Source organism: Engystomops pustulosus, chromosome 7 (assembly GCF_040894005.1).
Source record: "Engystomops pustulosus chromosome 7, aEngPut4.maternal, whole genome shotgun sequence".
In the NCBI taxonomy this organism is placed as follows: Eukaryota; Metazoa; Chordata; class Amphibia; order Anura; family Leptodactylidae; genus Engystomops; species Engystomops pustulosus.
In genome coordinates this window covers 127,392,360-127,406,623 of record NC_092417.1, presented here as the reverse complement: position 1 = coordinate 127,406,623, position 14,264 = coordinate 127,392,360, and the positions used below count along the sequence as shown (strand labels likewise).

At 39.9% G+C, this 14,264-nt stretch overlaps 1 protein-coding gene across 8 annotated transcripts in view; it reads right to left on the bottom strand.

Annotated features, from left to right (window-relative positions):
* The window catches only part of SLC12A4 (solute carrier family 12 member 4), a 743,054-nt gene that overhangs the window by 145,061 nt on the left and 583,729 nt on the right, over window positions 1-14,264 (bottom strand). The window lies entirely within an intron of this gene.

Genomic DNA, 14,264 nt, shown 5'->3' with positions numbered 1-14,264 from the left:
CACAGTAAAAAAAAGCCCCGTCGCCTCTTGTGATTACAGTATTTTCCAGACTATAAGGCGCACCGGAGTATAAGGCGCACCATCAATAAACGCCTGTTAAAATGTCTAGGTTCATATATAAGGCGCACTGGACTATAAGGCGCACCTGATTATAAGGATGAATGACCAGCAGGTGGCAGACCTGTGCACAGTTCAAGGCAGCTGTTGTCTGTAAGTATGGTTCATATATAAGGCGCACTGGACTATAAGGCGCACTGGACTATCAGCCACCTGGAGTATATAGCCAACCAACCGGAGCATCGCTGTATAGAAGAGGACCTGCTGAGGGGGGGGGGGGTGGCGGCGTAAGGGGTGTACATTTTTTGTATATACTCAAGTATGTACGGTACATCCTCCATATACTGTATTACACTACACGGCTTGCTGTCATCTGCAAAAATAGACACAGTGCTAGTAATTCCTACCTCTATATCATTAATAAATAAATAAATTATATAAAAGCTTAACAATTTTTGGAAAAGAAATTAACCAGTCGCCAACCAATGACGACACAAAAAAGGGAGTCCCGTATTCCTTATGATAAAAAACAAGTCTCTAAGATTTTCCTCTGCATCAACGTCATTTGTAAACAAAAGGCATATATAAGTGCATGAATATATCCAATATTCAATGTAAACAGTACCTTAAGTCAGTTGAGGATGAGATAAAAAGAACGAATGAATAAAATCTCTGTGTGTTCCTTCTATGCGGCGTTCTATCCCGTAGCTCCCCTTGCGGTGTGTAGCGGGCGGCTGTGCAGACCTCCTGTCTTTCCGACTAGGGAACTGCACCTCCACTCTTTCGGTTCCGCTTTGGTCCGCGGTGGTCCGTATGGGAAGAAACACGAGAAGAATAGTGCAACACAGTTTCTTTTGCGGAGAAGAAATATAATACTCACAAACTTCGATTAAAAACAGGCCTTATAAAAATTCGCATGCACATTCGGCATTGGATACCAGACTCAAGTTTCGCCACTCTCGGCTTCTTCCGGGGCTGGTCGCCGTGCATACATTGTGACTTATTTATAGCTACACTGGTAAGTACTTATTCAGGAGAAAAAAAACGCATTGCACAATGTACAATCAGTAAATAGATTAATTCATCCTCAGTATGTATCATTAGGATATCAATATGAGATAAAAACACAGAAAATATATATACAACAACCCTGTTAAAAATGAAAATTATAAAAAGACTTTCGAACAGACCGAAAAGGACAATACATATGTAGTGAACAATTACAGGAAACATTTGATTTCAAAATCTGCATTTAAACCATAAGGAAGTAATGTTTTTAACTGAAAAATCCAAAAGGATTCTTGCTGATTGCCAAAAAAGATATGCCTTTAGGGTTTTTATCATAAAATGTGCAGATAGGGAATGATCGCTTTTTCCTTTTTTGATATTTCTAAGATGTTCTCCTATACGGGTTTTTAATTTCCTCACTGGTCTTCCAATATATTTTAATTCAACCATATAATCATGTAGATGACTCTGCTTGAGTCACAATTAGTCACTGTTTTATATTAAACACTTTTTTATTATCAGAAGATGAGAAATTGTGTATACCGCCTGTGCCTAATTTACCTATACTTTTACATGCTTTACATTTGGAGCAGTTGTAGAAGCCAGTGTGTGCCTTCTCTGACATGTATAGGTTCTTATTAAGACTGCTGTGAACGATGTGATCACTTAAATTCTTTAATCTGCGGTGAACTATTTTTGGTTCGTCTAACATGTGTCCTATAGTCGGATCGTATTGTGAAATGTGCCAATGTTTCTTAATGATCCTTCTTATTGCATGTGAATCCCGAGTGTGGTTGGTGATGAAAGGAATAGTAAGTTTGTCTTTTATCCGCTCATTTCTCTTACTATGACTATTATTTTCTTCTACCCGTGGTGTGATGTTGTCTAATTCTATTTCTTTATGTGATTTTTCTATGTCCTCACTGTTATAATTTCTTTCTATAAACCTGTTCTTAAGTAAGGTTGCTTGGGCCTCATAATCTTCTTTCTTGGTACAGTTCCTCTTTATCCTTTTGAACTGCCCTTTTGGGATGATTTTTAACCATGGAGTAAAATGACAGCTCCCATAATCTATATAGCTATTACAGTCTGTCATTTTAAAATGGGTTCTTGTATAGATTTTATTTTCTTCCTTAATCAACTCTAAATCTAAAAAACAAATATTTGTCTGACTCAAACTATAAGTAAAAGATATAAATTTATTTACTCATGGGCATCCGCTTCTTTCTCCAATATTTCATGTATCCCTTTTTGGATGTTCTCTGTTACTTTTGACCCATAATTGTTGGGTAAATGATATAAATTCCTCCAACAGCTTTTGTGAGCCTTGCCATAGAATTACAATATCATCTATGTACCTTTTGTACAACTTTAGAAACTTTTCATAAGGATTATTATTAAAAATGTATCTATCTTCCCAAGTTGCCATATATAAATTGGCATGACAGGGGGCAAATTTAGCCCCCATAGCCGTCCCTGACGTCTGAAGAAAAAACGTATCATCAAACCAAAAGTAATTTTTATATAGCCCAAATTTCATCAGGTCTATCACAAATTGTTTTTGTTCTTCTGGGACTTTTTTATCCTTATTCAGAAATTCTGTCGTTGCATCTATTCCCTGCTGATGTGGTATACAAGTTGTAGGGGATCAACTCAAATGGCAACTTCAGTAACAGTCCAGGTAGCTGTTTTATTTCTTTCCAAAACAGTTTAACGAAACAGAATAGTTTGCTTCAGCATATAACAGAAAATACAGTCCATATAAACAGGCTTGACTCACAGTCCTTTGTAGGTTGTGTCTCCATCCAGCAGCATAACCAAACAATGTCACTATTGCTGATCCTTGGCTGTGTAACAACTCCAGCTCTGCATGCAGAATAGCAGAGACTTCCAGACTGCAAACACACATCCCCCAGCTCACCTGAGCCTCCTGGCTTTATCTCTCAGCCAAAACCTGGCCTGGATATGTGGGAGTAGTCACCCACCCTGCTCTTGACTACTCCAATGAAAGCCAGCCCGGATCAACTGCATTAAGCAGCTTTGCTACATTAAATATTGTCAGAAACCTAAGGTTCCTGACCAAACATTAACCGGCTCACTTCACTGAGGCCAGGCACCTCGGTGACACATATCTGCCATCAATAATGGCCCCTTGTACCTTCTCACAACGTGTAAAGTGAAGAGACATCACAGGTACATAAAATCGTATTTTCATCCACAGTAATACCACAGAGTCCCTTTAATGATCTCTAGCGGGAAGGGGGGGGGGGGGTAATTATGGATAAGGAGTACTATATGGATGAAATGAACAAAATTTTATCTGATAAAACTACATATCGCAAATTGAAAAATAATCCCACAGAAACTTTTAAAAAATAACTAATGACCACTTTAGACAAAGCTAAAAAGGAAGGGATTATAGATGATAGAGAATATAACTTTTTAAATATAAAAATCCCAAAAATTCCCACCATTTATTTTTTACCTAAATTACATAAAAATAAAAAGACCCCACCAGGACGCCCTGTAGTAGCTGGCATCGATTCTATATCTAGTAGGGCATCAGAATATATTGACAAATTCCTCCAACCATATGTATGCAATACAGCCGCTTATTTAAAAGATTCAGGGACTCTGCTAGAGATCATTAAAGGTATTACTGTGGATGAAAATATGATTTTATGTACCTGTGATGTCTCTTCACTTTACACGTGTATACCACATCAGCAGGGAATAGATGCAACGACAGAATTTCTGAATAAGGATAAAAAAGTCCCAGAAGAACAAAAACAATTTGTGATAGACCTGATGAAATTTGGGCTATATAAAAATTACTTTTGGTTTGATGATACGTTTTTTCTTCAGACGTCAGGGACGGCTATGGGGGCTAAATTTGCCCCATGTTATGCCAATTTATATATGGCAACTTGGGAAGATAGATACATTTTTAATAATAATCCTTATGAAAAGTTTCTAAAGTTGTACAAAAGGTACATAGATGATATTGTAATTCTATGGCAAGGCTCACAAAAGCTGTTGGAGGAATTTATATCATATATAAACACGAATGATTTTAACCTTTCTTTTGAGTCAGACAAATATTTGTTTTTTAGATTTAGAGTTGATTAACCCCTTCCCGCCGCGGCCCTTTTTTGATTTTGCGTTTTCATTTTTCACTCCCCACATTCAAAAATCTGTACCTTTTTTTATTTTTCCATTTACAGAGCTGTGTGATGGCTTATTTTCTGCGTAACAAATTACACTTCAAAATGGTGGTATTTAATATTTCATGCCGTGTACCGGGAAAAAAATTCCAAATGCAGTGAAATTGGTAAAAAACGCATTTGTGCCGTATTATTGTGGGCTTGGATTTTACGGATTTCACTGAGCACCCCAAATGACATGTCTAATTTATTCTTTGGGTCGGTACGATTACGGGGATACCAAATATGTATAGGTTTTATAATGTTTTCATACATTTAAAAAAATTAAAACCTCCTGTACAAAATTTTTTTGGGGGATTTTGCCATCTTCTGGGGCTAATAACTTTTTCATACTTTAGTGTATGGAGCTGTGGGTGGTGTCGTTTTTTGCGGATTTTGATGACGTTTACAATGTTATTTTTAGGACTGTACGACCTTTTGATCACTTTTTAGATAATTTAAAAAAATTTTTAAATGGCAAAAAAGTACCATTTTCGACTTTGGGCGTGATTTTCCGTTACGAGGTTAAATGCAGTGAAAAACCGTTATCATATTTTGATAGATCGGGCATTTTCGGACGCGCCAATACCTAATGTGTTTATGATTTTTACTGTTTATTTATATTTATATCAATTCTAGGGAAAGGGGGGTGATTTGAATTTTTAGTTTTTTTTATTATAATTTTTTTATTTTAACTTTTTTTTTATTTTTATTTTTACTATTTTTCAGACTCCCTAGGGTACTTTAACCCTAGGTTGTCTGATCGATCCTATCATATACTGCCATACTACAGTATGGCAGTATATGGGGATTTTACTACTCATACATTACCATGTGCTGACAGCACATGGTAATGAATGGGTTAACCCGAAGTAGCTTCGGGTCTTCGTGAGACCCGAAGTTACCATGGTGACGGATCGCCGCTCCCCGATGACGTCACGGGGAGCGGCGATTCACGGAAAGATGGCGGCGCATTACGTCACATGTCGGTAAGGGGTTAAGGAAGAAAATAAAATCTATACAAGAACTCATTTTAAAGAGACAGATTGTAATAGCTATATAGATTATGGGAGCTGTCATTTTACTCCATGGTTAAAAAACATCCCAAAAGGGCAGTTCAAAAGGATAAAGAGGAACTGCACCAAGAAAGAAGATTAATGAGGCTTAAGCAACCTTACTTAAGAACAGGTTTTTAGAAAGAAATTATAACAGTGAGGACATAGAAAAAGCACGTAAAGAAATAGAATTAGACAACATCACACCACGGGTAGAAGAAAATAATAGTCATAGTAAGAGAAATGAGAGGATAAAAGACAAACTTACTATTCCTTTCATCACCAACCACACTCGGGATTCACATGCAATAAGAAGGATCATTAAGAAACATTGGCACATTTTACAACACGATCCGACTATAGGACACATGTTAGACGAACCAAAAATAGTTCACTGCAGATTAAAGAATTTAAGCGATCACATCGTTCACAGCAGTCTTAATAAGAACCTATACACGTCAGAGAAGGCACACACTGGGTTCTACAACTGCTCCAAATGTAAAGCATGTAAAAGTATAGGTAAATTAAACACAGGGGGTATACACAATTTCTCATCTTCTGATAATAAAAAAGTGTTTAATATAAAACAGTTCACTAATTGTGACTCAAGCAGAGTCATCTACATGATTATATGCCCGTGTGGTTTAAAATATATTGGAAGACCAGTGAGGAAATTAAAAACCCGTATAGGAGAACATCTTAGAAATATCAAAAAAGGAAAAAGCGATCATTCCCTATCTGCACATTTTGCGAAACATCATGATAAAAACCCTAAAGGCATATCTTTTTTAGCCTTAGAACAAATATCCCCCCATTGGAGAGGAGAGGATATAGGGAAAAAGATCAATCAGCGAGAATCCTTTTGGATTTTTCAGTTAAAAACATTACTTCCTTATGGTTTAAATGCAGATTTTGAAATCAAATGTTTCCTGTAATTGTTCACTACATATGTATTGTCCTTTTCGATCTGTTCGAAAGTCTTTTAATAATTATCATTTTTAACAGGGTTGTTGTATATATATTTTTCTGTGTATAATTTTATCTCATATTGATATCCTAATGATACATACTGAGGATGAATTAATCTATTTACTGATTGTACATTGTACACTGCGGTTTTTTCTCCTACCAATGTAGCTATAAATAAGTCACAATGTATGCACGACGGCCAGCCCCGGAAGAAGCCGAGAGTGGCGAAACTTGAGTCGGGTATCCAATGCCGAATGTGCATGTGAATTTTTATAAGGGCTGTTTTTAATCGAAGTTTGTGAGTATTATATTTCTTCTCCGCAAAAGAAACTGTGTTGCACTATTCTTCTCGTGTTTCTTCCCATACGGACCACCGCGGACCAAAGCGGAACCGAAAGAGCGGAGGTGCAGTTCCCTAGTCGGAAGGACAGGAGGTTTGCACAGCCGCCCGCTACACACCGCAAGTGGAGCTACAGGACCTACGAGCACGCCGCATAGAAGGAACACACGGAGATTTTATTCATTCGTTCTTTTTATCTCATCCTCAACTGACTTAAGGTACTGTTTACATTGAATATTGGATATATTCATGCACTTATATATGCCTTTTGTTTACAAATGATGTTGATGCAGAGGAAAATCTTAAATAAATTATATAGTTGCGGGAAGAGCACAGAATCCTGGGGTACACCACTTATAACTGGCGAACATTCTGAGTAGGAATCATTGACCACAACTCTCTGGATCCTTCAGCCATTTTTCAATATTATTGCAAATGATTTTGCTAAACCATTAGATATTATTTTATTTTACACATCAGGCATAGGAAGATTCTCTGTACAGGCATTTGCTTACCTCTTCATAAAAGCAAATCAGGTTAGTCAACTATCAAGTTGTCAACTTCTATCTTTAGTAAACCCATGCTGGCTGTCACTTATTATACTATTTCATATCACATACTCCTGTGTGTAGTCTTTTAGTAACCCTTCCAATATTTCCCCAATTGGTCTCTGTTCTGCTCACTGCTCTCACAGAAAATAATCCCCAACAATCTTTTCTCCCTAAGCATAGCTCCACCTCATTTACATTACAGCTATAGGTATAAAAAGATCCCCTGAAAAATGTATTTATTGTCCATTCGCATATTTAAACATTGTAATTTGTTCCACATTATTCTTTCTTCCATACTGAGTAAAGCTACATTTAGACGATGTATGCCTGCCATACCGTAGTACGGCGGACATACATCAACGCTGCGGAGAGGAGCAGGGGATGAGCGCAGCTCGACCCCGCCCATCTCCATAGGCATATACAAAGCACGGTGCCGTATGACCGAGAAAGTTAGAACATGTCCCATCTTTCTACAGGCTACGGAGTGGTACGGTGCCACACGTGTGCTGCACCGTACCACTCCCGTACAGGATCGTGAGCCCTCAGCAGCTTTCTTTAACTTATGACAATGAAGTTCAGCTGTATTTATCACCTTGCTGTTGATGCTCTGTTAATGCTCCTTCCCTCCATGGTCACACATATGCCCCTTCTCCCTTCTCTCCTGTTATGTAATATAGTCCTGGCTGAAGCAGGGAAGGCAGCAAAGCAGTGTCTCTTCAATCCTGCTTCCAAAGAGCGGAGCACATATTGAACAGTGACAGCTGCAGGGCCCTATCCCATCGTTACGCTCCTGTGAATATGACAACCCTTCATATGGCACTATACACAGAAAAAAGAGAGATGACTTTTAGAATAATTATCTTTATTTTTATAGCCGCCATCATATTCTGTATAGCTTTACAAAAAAGTGACTTATACAAATAAAATAAGACATTACAGAGTACAAACAGTCATTTGGAGCAGTAGGAGTTAGGATGCAGGAAGTAAAAATAAAACTGAAAAAGTTGTGGTCCTGAAGGGATAAAAATTTTATTTAGGATACATTCACACACATGTATGGGGGATGTATATACGGCTGTATATGTACATGTGTGTGAATGTAAAAATTTTATTTAGGCTACATTCACACACATGTATGGGGGATGTATATACGGCTGTATATACATCCCCCATACATGTGTGTGAATGTAGCCTAAATAAAATTTTTATCCCTTCAGGACCACAACTTTTTCAGTTTTATTTTTACTTCCTGCATCCTAACTCCTACTGCTCCAAATGACTGTTTGTACTCTGTAATGTCTTATTTTATTTGTATAAGTCACTTTTTTGTAAAGCTATACAGAATATGATGGCGGCTATAAAAATAAAGATAATTATTCTAAAAGTCATCTCTCTTTTTTCTGTGTATAGTGCCATATGAAGGGTTGTCATATTCACAGGAGCGTAACGATGGGATAGGGCCCTGCAGCTGTCACTGTTCAATATGTGCTCCGCTCTTTGGAAGCAGGATTGAAGAGACACTGCTTTGCTGCCTTCCCTGCTTCAGCCAGGACTATATTACATAACAGGAGAGAAGGGAGAAGGGGCATATGTGTGACCATGGAGGGAAGGAGCATTAACAGAGCATCAACAGCAAGGTGATAAATACAGCTGAACTTCATTGTCATAAGTTAAAGAAAGCTGCTCATTCTACCCTTCTCCACTACTATCCTTTAAAGGTGCCCCTGACTTCTTACCAAACTGCCTGTTAGCAAAGCAGACAGCTGTATGATGTATGTTTATTTAATCTTTCCAGCGCCTTCCTATGTATTCACTTACATTCTATTTATCTTGTATATCTATCTAGCTATGTGTGTCTATCTAATCATATAATGTTTGTCAAGACTGTCTATCTAGGAGGGTGTGTACACACGTGGCGTTTGCATTGTGTTTACAAATGCAACGCAAATGCCCAGTGGTGAAGCTCAGCTAAATCGTATCTGCATTTTCAGTGACTGTTAGGGATTACATCGATTTCACTGGAAACGTAGAAACTATTTTGCATTGTGTTTCTAAACACAATGCAAACGTCACATATAAAAACTCACCCTAATAAATAGATTTTGACATAAATAAGAAAGTTAGATGGACAGACTCACAGTTAGATATATCGATATTTTATTGAGAGGAGAATGCTGCTACTTTATTGAGCGGAAGCTTGTGTTGGTATTTTATTTATTGGAGGCTGCTGCCAGTTTATTTATTGGATGCTGCTGCTATTTTTTATGATTTGTAAAGCACTGCAGCTGTTTTATTGAATGTGGGCTGTTAAATATTTTATTGAGGCTACTTCTAGACATTTTATTGAGTGGAGGCTTCTCCTACGATTTTATTCAGTAGAAGCTGCTGCTGTTTTATTGAGTGAAGGCTGCTGTTGCTACTTAATTGATTACAGGCTGTTGATTGCTATTTTGAGTAGAGGCTGCTGCTGTTGAATATTTTATTGAGGGGTGCTTTTTGACATTTTATTAATAAGGGTGTGCTGCTGCTTCTTTATTGAGCGGAGGCGGCTGCTGCTACTTTATTGAGCGGAGGCGGCTGCTGCTACTTTATTGAGCGGAGGGGGCTGCTGCTACTTTATTGAGCGGAGGGGGCTGCTGCTACTTTATTGAGCGGAGGCGGCTGCTGCTTCTTTATTGAGCGGAGGCGGCTGCTGCTACTTTATTGAGCGGAGGGGGCTGCTGCTACTTTATTGAGCGGAGGAGGCTGCTGCTACTTTATTGAGCGGAGGCGGCTGCTGCTTCTTTATTGAGCGGAGGCGGCTGCTGCTACTTTATTGAGCGGAGGCGGCTGCTGCTACTTTATTGAGCGGAGGCGGCTGCTGCTACTTTATTGAGCGGAGGCGGCTGCTGCTACTTTATTGAGCAGAGACGGCTGCTGCTACTTTATTGAGCAGAGGCGGCTGCTGCTACTTTATTTGGCGGAGACGGCTGCTGCTACTTTATTTGGCGGAGGCGGCTGCTGCTACTTTATTTGGCGGAGGCGGCTGCTGCTACTTTATTTGGCGGAGGCGGCTGCTGCTACTTTATTTGGCGGAGGCGGCTGCTGCTACTTTATTTGGCGGAGGCGGCTGCTGCTACTTTATTTGGCGGAGGCGGCTGCTGCTACTTTATTTGGCGGAGGCGGCTGCTGCTACTTTATTTGGCGGAGGCGGCTGCTGCTACTTTATTTGGCGGAGGCGGCTGCTGCTACTTTATTTGGCGGAGGCGGCTGCTGCTACTTTATTTGGCGGAGGCGGCTGCTGCTACTTTATTTGGCGGAGGCGGCTGCTGCTACTTTATAGAGCAGAGGCGGCTGCTGCTACTTTATAGAGCAGAGGCGGCTGCTGCTACTTTATAGAGCAGAGGCGGCTGCTGCTACTTTATAGAGCAGAGGCGGCTGCAGCTACTTTATAGAGAGGAGGTAGCTTCTGCTATTATACTGATTAAGTGGAGGCTGCTGCTGCAATATTTTTGGGTTTAGACTGCTGCTGTCGAATATTTTAATTAATAAAGGGAGCATGCTGCTGGACATTTTATTGAGTGGAGGCTGCTTGACATCTTATTAAAGAGGGGAGTTGTTAGTCAGTACATTGATGTAATACATCTGTGTATTTTCAAGTGTAATGTGCGTGGCAGAGCTGGCAGCATGATTTTATGTAAAAGGGTTGTATGGGAGCCCCAAACCAAAGTTTGCACTGGTACCCACTGCTGTATTGCTATGCCAGTGTAAATAAAGGACAAATTTGACTTCCTGTTAGCAGTATTTCATTTTCTGAATTATCTAACAACCAGCCCTGGCATTAAGGGGGGAGGACTGGGCAATTACCCAAGGTTTCCTGCCTTGGTTTATCATACTGCATCTGCTTTAGTTTAACCCCTTTTAATGACCGGGCCATTTTTGTTTTTGTGCCTTCAGTTGTGTGCAGGTTTGTTTTCTGCTTAACAAATCACTACATAGTGATAGTATTTAACATTCCATACTATGCACAGGAAGCGGGAAAAAATTCCATATGCAGTGAAATTGTTAAAAAAAATGCATATTCTCCATTTTCTTTTGTACTTGGCTTTTACGGCTTTCACAGTGTGGCCCAAATGACATGACCACATTTTTTTCTGGGTCAGAACGATCACAGTGATACCAAATTTATATAGCTTTTAAAATTTTTTCAAAGATTAACCAAAAAAAATCCTCCCGTACAGAAAAAAAAATTCTTCTGGAGATAGTAACTCTTTCATACTTCAGCATTCGGAGCGGTGTGCACTGTAATTTTCTGTGAAATTAGAGGACTATATGGGCTTTTGATCACTTTCTATAAAATTTTTTAATATTTTTCAAATTGGTGAGAAAGTAGCATTTCCGAATTTAGCAGCTATATTCCTTTACGGGGTTAAAAATTGGGAATAATTATTTTGGGAGAAGGTGATACCTAACATTTTTAGGAGTTTTACTGTTTATTTATATTATATATATTTATATATCAGTTCTAGGGTAAGGGGGGTGAATTGAATTTTTAGTTTTTTAAAACTTATTTGAACTTTTTTTTACATTTTTTTTTACTATTTTTCAGACTAACTCTAGGTTGTCTGTCTGATCACACCATACACTACCTACAGTATGGCAGCATATGGGGATTACAACAAGCAAATCACACATTGTAATGAAATGGTTAAATTCAGACAGCTTTTGTGCAATCAGATAACCATTCCCCATTTACTCCACAGGAGTGAGATTTGCCAGAGATCTCACTGTAAACATCTGCGATCAGTGCTAGCACCAATCAAGGGTGTTACCGGTGGGTGTTATCTGCAATATGCAGCAAACAGCCTCCGGGTATGGAGAAGGCTCAGCCCTTTCCCAACATTGGCAGGTGACGTGTGACACAGAGAGAACATACAAACTCTTTGCAGATGTTGACCTGGATGGGACTTGCACCCAGGACCCCAGTGCTGCAAGGCTGTAGTGCTAACCACTGAGCCATCATGATGCCCGTAAATAACTTGATAACTAACATTTACCAAATGTCTGCTCTATGTTGACATGGGTTTTTTTATGAGTCCTGTCATTTTTATAGGATGTTATTAGGCTTAGAACTTTAGGCTTAGAATTTTTTTTACATTTTCATAAAAAGAAACACATACATATACATATTAATAGAAACACAAAACCAGGGGAAATTTTGCCATTTACATTTTTTGGGCTAAATCCCAGACTAAGCCGATGATCAGCTGATCAGCTACAAAAAAATGTAAAAAAAACCCTAAAAATTCAATTCACCCCCCTTACCCTTTTTTTTCAAATAATTAACATATTCTCAGTGGATAAAATAGCTAAAAGCCCCAGAAGGTTTTATACCCAAATGTCTCCCAAGTATGCCAATACCCCATGGGCCTATGGGCCTATGGGCAACAGGCGGCGACATAGTATGTTGCCGTGAATTATGAGCTAGCAGTTTCGCCGACTGATTGCCTAGCTCAAAGGCCTGTTGTTATAGAAAATCTTATTATTATCAGCATGTAGGTATAGTTGACCTGCATGCAGCCACTTGGACGTATTTGTCTCTAGAAGCATATAGAGGTCTCCCAAACATATACTTCTTGCCTGTGGGTGTGATGCTACGAATATTGCTGCTTGTCGCAGCACGTGCATAGACGCAGGGGGAGGGATATACACTGCCACTACATTTTACGGGGTGCCATCTAAGTGTGAGTGCACAAACACATATCTGCCTTCTGTGTCAATTGACTGCGCTTTAACATCCAATCTCACTGCCCTGTGCACTAGTACCGATACTCCCCCACAACGCATTGATGAAGCAGAAGTGTGCCCCCCATTGAATCCAGGGCTTGTGCAAGATCTGTGTCTTGGAGGAAGTTAAATGGGTTTCATGCAGGCAAGGAATGTGTGGATTCAGTTGCTGTATATGAGAGGTTACCATTAGGCGTTAACATTCCAGTTAATTTAAGCTCAGACATTAGTTGTTAACATTCCAGTTAATTTAAGCTCAGACATTAGGTATGGCCAGTGAACATGCATAGATCCAGGTCATTATAGGGGGCTGAAACCTCTCATTCTCACTCTCCAACCCCAGGTAATAAGTAGTGCTGACATAACTTATAAACAACATTTCAACAAAGCCATAACAACTATTCAGTCTCTTGTCTCTCGGTCTACTCCAGCCGCATATAAATCTCAGCATTTCTGAAGTGTGGGAGACAAGAGCCCATCTGGCTAGTGCAATGGGATACACTAGTGTACATGTCACTCCGGGTCGCAGCCTGATCAGCTGCTGGCTGGTATGGGCGCAGGGGATTCTCCTCCTCTCCTTTTGCGCTGCAACAAGGGTCCCGGCTGGTTTCTCTGGTATGGCAGCTCAAGCACTGTTTGTCTCTACTCGGCTCCACTGCCTCTTTTCCTCTAGTGTCTAGTCGCTTGGCACATCCGCCACTCCAGATCTTGTCCCAGATAACCGCCGGACAGTGCCAGCACAGGGGAATCTCCTCCTCCTTGCTCGCGTAGGCATGGTGTTTCAACCGCCTACTGTGGCATTGCTGCTCCGGTGCGGTCACGGCACAGCGGAATCCGGAGGTGACCTCCAATCAGGCTTTCCTGCGCTTGCATGTCACGGGCTGCAGAGTCGGGTCTCTCTCACCAGGTCCTCCGATCACTTCCTGCCTACTCCAATAAGGGCTTTAGTGTGTACTGGAGCACTAGGGTTCTTTTGGACTTGTCCAAGTCCTCTTAACACAGCATGCGTGTCAGGATTATAGGGGTCTGCCAGGAGCTCACTCAGACACATCCAACCATGTTGTCTGCTAGCCGCCTATTGGTAACATTATGAGTGAGTATATTATTTTAAGGAGAATATTGCTTTAAGTACATTTTTCCAACCCATCCACAAGATGCTGTGAAGGTTGTAGTTGTCCAGCATTTGTTTTACAGACACTTTGAGAGGTGAGAAGTTGAGTTGAAATAATAGTGTGGGGTCCTAAATATTTAATAGACTTGTATTGCCAAACAAATCGTGTGAGGGATTTTAACTGGCTGACTTCTTGTTGCGGTA